The following is an 11,536-nucleotide window of genomic DNA, read 5'->3' as shown; positions in this document are numbered from 1 at the left end:
CTGTCTCTCTAGAGCTGCCCATTCTAGACATTTCAATAATGAGAGTCATCCAGTATATTGATCCCAGCCAAACAACACATTCATGGAACTTGATGTTTTATGCCATCAAACATTTGCCGCGGCCTCCTACCTGGTTTCCCTTCTTCCACCCTCCCCCATCCCTGGACTTCCCACCCATTCCTCCCACACATCCTCCCAGAGTGATTTCTCAAAATGCAAATATGGTCATCTCTCTCTCTCTTTACATCCTGAAAGCGCTCCCATTGCCCTCCAGCTAGACTCTGACACCCTCACTGAAGCCTGTGGCGCCAGCCCCATTGGGCCACAGCCAACCTCTCCCTCTCGGGCCACTGCCCCGTCCTTCCACTCCCCCACGAGCCTTGCACCCACCCCCTCAACCTCCCAGGTGCCATGCCGCTCTTCTTCATGTGCTTAGTGTCCATTCAAATGGCCACTTCTTCTGGAAGGCGCTCCCCGACTTCCTTAGACATCAGAACACCCTGGTCTCGTCCTCAAATATCCCGTGCCCTCTTTCTAAGCCTTTACCACAGCCGTTTTCATTTAAGTCCACTTCCACTTGTGAATTGCATGACCCACCCACAAGGAAGGGACCCTATCGACTGTACTCCCACTGAAAGCAGGGCCAGGCTGTGTAGACGCCTCCAAAGCAGTGATTGAATGGCTGAATCACATTCCTCAATCTCATTCTCTCTATTCTCAGAGCTATTTGCATCCGGTTTGACTGGGCTGGATCTCCAGCTCCCTGGGGACAGCACCCACATCTTGTTAACTTGGGGGTGTCCCTGGGCTGAGACCTTTGTACATGATGATGGGTGCATGGCATGTCATTTGGTGGATGATTGAATGGCCGTGTAGTTAATTCATTCTCTTTAGACCTGAGTGAGCAGGCAGAGTCTCCCTTCCCTCCTGCTCCTCACAACCTCAGGGCACCCCCAGAGGACCCTCCTGCTTTGTTGGATGCCCTCTGTGGTGGTCTTGATGCCAGATAACACATACTTTCAGGGATGTCTGAAGGGTGAAGGGGTGCAGCAGCCTTTCCTCAGGGCTAGGAGAGCAGGAAAAAACACACACCTTCTTAAAAATAAAGTGTCTCCAATACCTGTAGCGGAAATCTGAAATGAGGCTCTTATCCAGAGTCTTTCCCCCTGGTCTGTCACTTGGGGCAGGTTAGTCCCCATGGCCCACTGAGGGGGCAACCCTTTCCTGGGACCTTCTCAACCAAAGAACTGCCATCTTCTAACATTGGCCTCTTGTAGGAACTTTTTCTAAACTGCATTTGGCCGGGGAGGGATTCCAACATCACCCCTGCCCGGGACAGCCCAGAGCCTGTCTCCTCTCTCAATGGCTCCCACCAGCGCTGCGAGAGAAAACGCTTGCCTGGCCCATGTGGTGGTTTCAGTAAGGAGCCAGGGAGGATTGTTCCGCTAAAGTGATCGTGGGCTATCTGGAACCTGGCGGATAAGGCCAGCCCCTGCGTCCCTTGGTGTGTTGTTGTTTCCAAAGACCTGTTACCCTACCCATCTTTGACTTCCTGAGAGCAGCCCAGGGAGTGAGTGATCTGGGGGAGTCAGCACTAACTTTGGAAGACAGAGTATCTCAAGTCTGTCAGTTTGCTCTCAGTCCTATTTATCAGCGGGAAGAAAGCTCCAGTTTGGTGCTCTCCTGTCTCTGACAGTTTTCTAGATCCTGCTTATCTCCCTCAGGCCTCAGGCCCAGGGCCTCTCAAGCCACAATACCAGGATAAAGTGTAATAACCCTGTTTCATTTTTACTGTCTGTGTTCTTACCTTCATCTCCAGTGTTATAGTTTTGCATTTACGGTAATGATTTACATTTAGGTATTAACAATAACTCATCTTAAATTTTAAACGATTATGATTGTTTGCAGATATGGCAAAAATAAAAAAGGGGGTATCTGAGGGACTGCAGCCCGTGTCATATCATCAGAACAGCTGGTGAAGGCTGGCAGGGTGGTTATCACCTCCACATGGAGGACCAGGAACGGGAGGAGATGGTTTCAGGTCACAGCCCAGCTTGAACCGGGTGGGGGGAGTCAAAGGCTATTTCCAGCACAGCTCACTATCCCACTGGGCTCAGAATATGGCCTCAAAGATAGCAGCTCTCCTGGGTGTAGAAACAGGAAGTAGATGGGAGCAGTCCCACGCTCCTGTGGGAGAAACTCTGACGCAGGGACAGAGGGTTGAGGCGCAGCCTCTGACCAGGGGAGGGGTTTTGACTCCATCTCCTCTGTGGCAACAGGCTGCCTAGTTCTCTTCCTTTCTATCTAGAAGAATCACAGTGGTGCTGACTGTACTAAGAACAGTCAGGTACTAAATGTTTTAATTGTGCTAATCCCCATGCATCCCCAAGGTGCCACGGGACGGGAATTTTCCAAGGGTAGGGAGCTACCAGTAGGAGCCAAGCTGGGACTCCTAACTCGGAACAGCTGGCCCCAGAGCCCTCATTTTTAACCTCTATGCCCAAAGCCTCATCCCCTGACCAATTTACCAATCCTTTGGGTTTGAGGCAGGATCTTATCCTTTCACCCGTCCATTCAGCAAACTGAGTGCATCTTCTACATACATGCTGAGGAGAGGGGACTAAACCTGATGTGATCCTTGCCCTGGGGACGTGCAGTCAGGCTGAAATGGAAGGAAAATGCCCCTGGCAAGGCGTATAGGGGACAGACCCAGGTGGCACAGAGAGCCCCAGAAAGGACTGCCAAGGGCTTAGAGGACAAAGAGGTCCTGCCCCTGGCAGAAGCTGGGAGGGCTTCCTGGAGGTGGTGGTGTGGCTGGGCTGGGAGGACCTGGCTCTCTGGCCCATGGCCCAGGAACTCTTCCCTTGAGTCTTGAGTAGCTGCTGTGCTGGCCCTGATCCCTGGTCCCCCTTCAAACGAGGGCCTCACAGAGAAGGGGTTTGGTAGCCCTCCTATTCCATTACCCCACGACAGGCACCTTCTCACTCTGGGTCCTGTCAGGGGACAGGGGGCCACTTGGGAGACTCCGGTTCTATCACCAACTGGTGCCATCACTTCTCACAGGCGCTTCCCTCCTCTGCGGCACGGCTCCATTTCCCTTCCTGTCAAAGGAGTCCATTGAACAGTGGCCTCAGAATCTTACCTGGCAGAATCTTACCTGGTGCTGACCGTCAGCAGTCTTGGTGGTAATTCCCTGAGGATGGGCTGTTTTCCTTTCCCTGCTCCCCATTCTCTTCAGGAAATGTCACTGAGCCTGGGGGAACCTCTGTCTTCTGTCGGTAAGCTCCAGGGGGGCTGGGATGGAGAAAATAAACAGTGGCTGTCTGGGTTTTCTCGCCAGGAGCCCTCCCTGCTTCCTTCCCTTATATGGCCAGGCCGCTCTGGGCTGGGAGCCGGGGCTACACTCCCCACCCTCCACTGCCACTGAAATCTGGGGGCCACTGCTGGTCATCTGGGACTTTGGGGCTGCAGAGGTTGCAGGAGGGCTGAAGGTGGAGGGCAGGACCCAGGACTTTGCCCTGTCATCCCCTGTACAACCTGGTCCACTGTCGTGGCCTCTGGGCTGCTTGGGCTAGAGCAGGTGGGGGATTTATGTTGGGACAAGGCATGAGGAGAAAGGGGATCCACCTGCTCCTGACTTAACCCCCAACTCATGGTGTGACCCTGGCCAAGCCCCTTCTTCTAGCCTCTATTTCTCCCTGTGTCAAAAGAGGGTATGTAAGGGGCAGCTGGTTGGCTCGGTTGGTTACAGCGTGGTGCTCTTAACAACAAGGTTGCTGGTTCAATCTCCACATGGGTCACTGTGAGCTGCACCCTCCACAACGAGATTGAAACAACTACTTGAGTTGGAGCTTATGGGTACTGGAAAAACACACTTAAATAAGTAAAAAAGTTAAAACAAAAAAAAGGGTATGTAAAACCCCAATTAAGCTTCACGGTCAGCCCCCTTAGGTGGGAGCTTTTGTATCCCAATTTCACAGAAGGGAAAGCAGGCTTGAAGAGGTTAATTGGACCACAGCTATCCAGCAAAAGGGGAGCAAAGCAGGAGTTGAACTTGGGGCTGTCTGACTTCAGCGTCTGTGATTTGAATGGGAAAATTGCTAAGGCTCCTCTTGGTGATAATATTCAACCACTCACGTGTGTAGTATGCAAAAGGGATTCTGTTGGAGCTGCTTCCCTAGTAGAACAGGGAGGCCCCAGTGCCCAGTGGCCCAGCCCAAAGAAGGCAGAGCAACAGGGGGCAGAGGCTCTAAGACATTCATCTATCTCCATGTTCCTAGCACTCCATACAGGCTCAGGGCTCAGGAAAGGGGAGTTGTAGAATCACTGACTAAATGAACCTCAGTAGTCACATCTGTGCTATGGGTACAATCTCCTAACTCCCAGGCACATTTTGAGGATTAAACACAACAAATAGATGTGAAAGCACTGAAATGCCGCCTTCATGGTCACATTGTTTTTCTGTTCACAAGTTCCTTCTTTCCTCTCAAGTGCCTGCCTGTGTCTCATCTCAAGGCCATTGTCCCCTGAGCTCACTAGTCCCGACTTAGCCCAGCTGTGCGACTGAGATGAGGATGGATCTGCTCAGGGCCTGGACTCTAGGCTCTGGCAGCAGTGACCGTGGGAGAGGCTTCGAGGGGACGGGAGGTGGGGGTAGGTTGCTGGGAACAGCTCAGAAATGAGCCTCGCACAAGCACTAACATCCTGTGTGCTCTTGAGCTAGCCCTGGAACCTCCTCCGCCCATCCATCATTGTGGCATCCTCTCGGACCCTGGCTGTCTTCCTGGGGCCCGGGGGCAGGTCGAGGGGGGCCGAGGACTGACTGTCAGCGTGGCGGAGACACCACAGCTGGCAGCTCTGTGGGCCTGCTCAGTGTCTGAGCGGGGCAGTCGCAGGGAGGAGACGCCTGCAGCCCTCCTAATCCAATTTGTTTAGACCCAGTCTCTGAGGCTCACTGGCTAGAGAGAGAGGGTCGGATGTGTGCTGTGTGCTGGGGTGCACGTTTGCACTCACGTGTGGGGCATGCAGAGGTGAACAGGTGTGCTGCATTACGTAAACCAGGCCTGGGCTTCATCACATGTTCCCGGAGTGACAGCTCCTTGCTGGAACCCTGTCTCCTCTGTTCACCTCCAAGTCTTCCTCTACTTTTTCCATCCTCATGAGACCGGGTGCCAGGACCCCCCTCTGCAACTGCCTGTCTGCGCCACTCTGAGTTTCTTCACCTCCCTGGGCCTCAGTTTCTTCACCTGTCTTATGGAGCGATTATGTCATCCTGGCTGCTCCACATGCAGGGAACTAAAAACTGGCAAAAGTGGGGAGAACGAGATGGTAAAAACAACTGCTACGGTTTCTTCTCAAAACCCTGCGAGCTGGTTCCGTTATCACCAGGCTCCCATAACCCCTGGGATGCCTGTTTGTAGAGTCTGACCCTGTTTATTCCTTCCTTTGCATTGCTAGTTTGTAGGGAGCATGGGGTGGGGTGGATTCTTGGCCCCTGGTTGGTTTTCCCTCCTTTGGCCTCACCTGTTTTCACCTACCGAGATCCATCAGCCCTGAATTGCCCGCACCCCTTCAATCAGCAGGGGCTTTCCTTCAAATCTTCCCGTTCTGAGGTCTGGTTGATCGGTCATTCTGAGGGTTGGGATTAGGCGTGCATCCTGTGCGACTGGGGTTAGTGCAGGAACTTTCAGCAGGCTGCTGGATGAGTGGAGGTGGGAGACACGCACAGTTGTTTCCAGGCCCCCTGCTGTTTGCCCTCCTCTGGTCCTCAGGAGCCCCTCTCGGGGGTGTTTGCTCCTCCAGCGTCGGGGTGGTAGGGATGACTCCCACCAGCCAATGCCCTTGCCTGAAAGGAACAAAGATACTACCTATCAGAGGAGGCTGGGGTGCCCTGTGGCCAGGGCCCGGGCCTTTGTGGGTCCTGACTGGGCTGCCAGGCTCCAAGAGTTGAGGATGGACCTGGGGGCCTGCTGGATCCTCAGAAGCTTCAGGCTGAACCTGCTGAGATTTTCCAGGCCTCAAAGGGCCTGCGCCTCAGGCCCTTAGGCATCCATTATTCCGGCTTTGCCTGCCTGGCTTTCAAAAGGGGTCTTTTGAGCTGCAACAAGCTCCAAGAGATAAAGGGGCCGCCCTAAGCCCACCAAGCCCTATCAGCAAAAGAACAGGTCTGGAAGGAAATTTCCCAGAGGCTCCTCTGATCCGACCTCTAGCCTCACACATGGGAAAACAGCCATGTAGGAGTAGATCAAAACCTGGGGTTAATATGGTAACTAAGACTGAAGGGACAGCCGTGGGGCCACCCGTGGCTGCTTCCAGGCACACAAGGTTTTCAGCTTGCAGAAAGCTCCCTTCTATAACTCCAGATACACTCCCAACCACCGCTGAAGTAGGGATAACTTCCCCAGTTACTGAGCTTCATGTGCCCAGGCTCTTCTAGGTGCCCAAGCTCATCTGCTGGTGTGTATCAAAAGCCAGCTTGAACCCAGGGCTGCTCATGCTCAATCCAGCTGTCTCCTGAACTTGGGCAGCGGCCGGCTGGAAGACTGCTAAACAAAGCTCACATCGTCGTGGTCATTGCAAAAGCCCCTGTGCCCTCTCCTGGCCTTGCTCATTTCCAAGAAACACAAGGGCCAGGGATTGGGCCACATCTGTGAGCCAGATGGCACTGCAGTGGAAGAGGGCTGAGGCTTGGGCTCCGGGCCGACTCGCAAATCCACGCCCACACTCGTTCTTTCTGGAGGGGCTTCCTTGCCGACTGTACTCCTGCCTCAGCTTCCTGACACATGTGCACCTATAACAGCCTGTGCTCTCTTTGGGTTCTAGGGCTCTGGGGTTTCCACCATCTTTGGAAAGAATAGAGAAGACACAGGCCCTGGAGCCAGGCAGACCTGCATTGGAATCTCACCCTAGCACTTTCTAGCTGGGTGATCCAGAGCTGGTGGCTTCACCTCTCTGAACCTTGGCTTCCGACCTCACAGTTGTGTGTGAAGGTCAAATGTCAAGTGTAAGCACAGCTGCTGGAACATAGTAAACCCCCAATAAATGGCTGCCCTTTCCACCATAAGCACGGGGTTGGGCCCACAGTGAGGACCAGACACAGGAGGAGGAGAAGCAGGAAGGATGAGGCAAAGGGAGCCACACAGAGGAGACGTGGAAGCTGGGCAGGGAGCCACCGAGTGGGGCCCTTTCCATGTCCCCTCTGTATGTGGCTTCTCTGGGCCTCTGTTCCCAGAGTGCCCTCCCACCCCCTTGATACCCCAGCTGAGTTCACCAGCCTCACACGATCCCCACTTCCTCCCCAGGGAAGGTTGCTGCCGGGGACTTTTGAGCAAGCCCTGGGAACACAATTTGAGGCGGAAATAGGAGTGATACAGGAAAAAGGGCAGAGAGGGCAAGAAAGGGGGCCCAGACCTGCCCAGCCTAGACTCCAAAGCCCTGCTTGGAGTAGCTGGGGCTCCGGGATGGTGGGGGTTAGTGACCAGCATCCCCATGACTCCGTATCACCCTGTCCTTCCTGTGAGAACAAAAACTGGGGAAACAGTGACTGTGTCAGGCTCACATTGGGGCATGCTGTAATTAAGCTGTAGGTAACACTGGGTGTGACAACTAACTCATTGGGTGCTTTCGACGTGCTCCACACTTGCTCAGTGCTTTATTTCACATCTTTTTTCTTATCTGATCCTCCCAGTCACTTATGAGTTAGGTACCATTCTTATCCCCACTTTACAGCTGAGGAAACAGGCTCCCTCCAGGTCTCAGGGCTACTAAGTGTCGGATCAGGATTGGCTCCAGGCGGCAAACCATGCATCTTCATGGCGCCCCTGTGAGACCAGACTCTTCCTGGCACTATTTTTATAGAGCGACAACCTGAGTCAGTATCGCATGGCATTTTGTCAGGCGTGTGCTAGTCTGTATGGAAAGCGGTTTGTCAACAGAGAAAGTGTTGTCAGTATCAGTGGAGGCCATGTGGGCCCTGGCAAGGGCCACGTGTCTCCAGAAGCCAGGGCACTTCTCATCTTAGTTGTTGCTATGCCTCTTCCCCACAGTATTTCTCCCTCACATGCTGTTTGTTTGTTAAAAAAACAAAACCCTAAACCAAAAAACGCCATGATAAAGGAGTTTGTTTTCCCTCTGCACTGTCCTCTTGGCAAAGGACTGGGAACTTCAGGGTCCCAGTTTACTGGGGCTGGGTGATGCCTTCTGGATCACACAAATGTTGGTTTCTTTTGAAATGCATTGGATGCAAAGAGCAGCAGGTTAGGTACCAGGTCTCCTGTAGACGCGCTGTGTGATTATAGACAAGTGTCTACCCCTCTCTGTGCCTCACCATGATGGTGCGGAGAGGAATGGACTCCATGGTGTCCAGAGTCCTCCCAGGGTCAGATAAGGGGTTATGGTTGGATCCCACCTCATCCCTCTGGTATGAGTATCAGTGTGAAGGAAGTTGAATGATCTGCGTAGATCTGCATGGAGAGAGAGAGAGAGAGAGAGAGAGAGAGAGAGAGAGAGAGAGAGAGAGTAAGGGGGCAGCAAGCGTAGGGTCTGGAGCTTCCCCAGCTGCCTCTCACTCTCTTGACCCCATCCCACCCCTACAGCTCAGCCCAAAGCAGGTCTCAGAGACCTGGACCAGGTGGATTTTCTACAGCAGGACTTGAAGTCTCAGAGCATTAGTGCTGGAGGCACCCTGGTTTCTCACCCATTGTTCAGATGAGGAGACTGAGGCAAGGAGAGGAGAAGCAAGGAGCTCAAAGTGATGCAGTCAGTCAGAGGTCCAGCTGGGAATGATCCCTTCTACTCACTGAGTGATCCTAATAGGTCAGATCTTGACAAAGAGGCCCCAGAGGAAGGCGGGAGAGGGGAGAGCCTTTAAGTTCCTTTGGCTTTGAACAAGGAATAATCAGGACTTCCTTTTCCAAATATCTTTTGGCCTTTCCTAGAACCAGATGGCGGATGTTTGGAATTTATGTTGTAAATAGTGTTTAAGAAGAGAGTGGGGGTGCAGATGTGTTACTTTCTCCAACCACCAAAAACAAGATCTGGGGAGGGAATGGGGGAGGGAAACTGACTCTGAGAAGATTTGGGGCGAAGGGAGAAGCAAGGGGGAAGGAAGAGAGAGGAGAGGAGAGAAGTGAAAAGAGGGAGAGGACACAGAGAGATTGATGGAGTGATAGTGAGAGCAAGACAGAGAGAAGCAGAGAGAGGAAAGGAAAGGGAGGGAAGAAAGGGCAGTGGGTGAAGAGGGAGGACGAGCAAAAGGAGGTGGGTGCAGGAGATGAGGAGGGGGCTCCTGAGTACAGGCTCCATCTGAGTCCACGAGCCAGTGAGCCCTTCAGTTTCCTAAAAATAGCTCAGCCTTCCCCCCAGCAGGGCTGGCAGCAGGGGCTGAGAGAGGCACGCTTGCCCTTTTATGGTAAGAAAATTCCAGATCCTCAAGAGGGAGCTGGGCTGGAGCTTGTAGTTCTGGATGAAGCCCAGTCCTGGGGTCTGGGATGGGACTTGCTGGGTGGCGGTTGTGACTTGGTGGGATTTCCTGGCCTGGGTGGACCCTCATTTTGTGAAGAAAGGGCTGAGGTGGCAACACTGGAGCCCCAGTGCAGGGATGGAAGGGCTCCTGAGAAACATCAGGTCCACCCCATTTCCTTGTTTTATAGGAGAAGAAACTGAGTCCCAGAGAGTGGAAGAGATTAGGGTCTCCCCAGGTGTGGGTTAGAGGAGTCACGGTAAGTCGGTGCCCAGGTCCACATGAGCATGGCTTACATGCCCGTTATTTTGGAGGGCAGTGTGGTCAGTGGAGAGAGCGAGGAGACCCAAGGCCACCCCCAGCGTGCGCAGGATTTTCTGTGTGACCTTGAGCAATTGCTGAACCTCTCTGGTCTCAGATTCCCTCCCTGGGATGATCTTAAGGGCCTTCCCAGATTCTTGCCTCTCTGGGAATTCCAGGCTGGAAAGCAGAGCTTGGGCATAGAGGACGCTGCTGCCGGGCAGAGGGGAATCTGCAGGCTGCTGTTTTCTTCTGGTGTCCGGCCTACTTCCTGTGCTGAAGCAAAAGCGTAGATGAAGCGAGACAGAGAGAGAGGAGGCCCCAAGGAGACTGAGGTAGATCATGGATGGAACCTCCAACTGTCCAAGCTGACTGGGCCCCGCCGCTCCCTGGACCCTGAAGCAAGAGAGGACCTTAGGCTCAAGGTCGAGCTCCAGGTCATGAGGAGAGATGGGGCAGAGCCAGGGTAGAATCCAGGGCTTTCCCTCCCTGCCTCTACAGGATGCCTCCCATCCGCAGCAGCTGAAAACTTTGGGGACCATCTCTGGCCAGGAAAAGGACCTTCCTGGGCAGAGCCGCCAGAACTCAAGATATGCCTTCATCTTCTGACTACCTCTTAAAGATAGTTATGTCCGGGTAGGGCAACCACCTGTCCTCTGTCCCCGCTCTTGGCAGCGAGGACCATACCATACATAGTCTCCCTCTCTGGCTAGAAGGCAGGGAAGAGGCAAAGAGGGGTGCCTGGCTGGCCGGCCACTCAGGCAGTGTGGTCTTAGGCAAGTCTCTCCCTGTCGCCGGCCTTGGGTTCTACATCTACATCGTGAGGAGATGGCGGTGCTCTGCAGGTCCCTTCGCTCTAACAGGACCGACATTGTGAGTTCAGGATTCAACATCAGGGAAGTTTACTGAGCACGTACCAGGTTCACCAGAGTGGGCGAGATGGATCTAGTCGTACTCTGTAGCTTTACAGTTCGCTGAGGAGGTGACCCAACGCCCAAGGTTCCTGGCAGCTCCAATGCCAAGACCCTCTGTCACTCCTGGGAACCTGGGCTATTTCTGATCCCAGCTTGAATCCAGAGCTTCAGTAGCTCTGGTCTTGAGTGTCCAGGAAGGCCTGTTGGCCTGGTCGAAGTTCATGCCCACTCTCCAGGACCCTGCCCAGGCCTGGCTATCCCCTTGACTTTGCCCTTCCCTCTACCCTATCCTACATGGCTGCCCACCTCCCCAGGCCCTGCCTGGCTCTCCTCCCCATCTTCCCTGCACCCCCCTCTCTCCATTTGCAGTCTTTTGGTGAGTCAGCCCAATGAAGAGGCTTGCTTTCCTCTTCCAGCCTCCTGTGACACCCCCACCCACTGCTGGGGGCAAGGAGGGACAGAAAAGAAAGGGGGACAAAAATAAAGCATGTGGTTCTAAATTGGAAGCTTCCCTGTGACCCTCCTGGAATCTCCATGTAGACTCTCTGGGGCGTGTGAACAGGGCTCCCAGGGGTCCTGGTCCCTCTGCCTCATTCCTGCTGGGTGGAAGGCCATCGGGAGAATGTTCCCCAGGGACCCGGTCTCACAACAAGGCTCTAGGTCTCTCTGGTCAGGCCTGGTGTTCCCTGGGAAGGGCAGAAGGCAACAGTAGGGTGAAAGGAAGTAGGAGGGAGGGGGGTGTCCCTAGAGGCCCTCATGTGAAGTCGGGGCAGAGCTGATGTCATGCCTCGCTGGGAATCTGACATCCAGGCAGCAGGGGGGTTCAGCCCCATAAGATTGTCCCAAGGCATCTAAGGCTGTG

At 53.9% G+C, this 11,536-nt stretch overlaps 1 pseudogene; it reads right to left on the bottom strand.

Annotated features, from left to right (window-relative positions):
• Positions 1–213: 213 nt before the first annotated feature.
• LOC117016610 (uncharacterized) lies at positions 214–6,967 on the bottom strand (annotated as a pseudogene).
• Positions 6,968–11,536: the final 4,569 nt, after the last annotated feature.

Source organism: Rhinolophus ferrumequinum, chromosome 24 (genome assembly GCF_004115265.2).
Source record: "Rhinolophus ferrumequinum isolate MPI-CBG mRhiFer1 chromosome 24, mRhiFer1_v1.p, whole genome shotgun sequence".
In the NCBI taxonomy this organism is placed as follows: domain Eukaryota; kingdom Metazoa; phylum Chordata; class Mammalia; order Chiroptera; family Rhinolophidae; genus Rhinolophus; species Rhinolophus ferrumequinum.
Note: the sequence above shows the minus strand (reverse complement) of the source record. Positions and strands in the feature narration are given on the sequence as shown.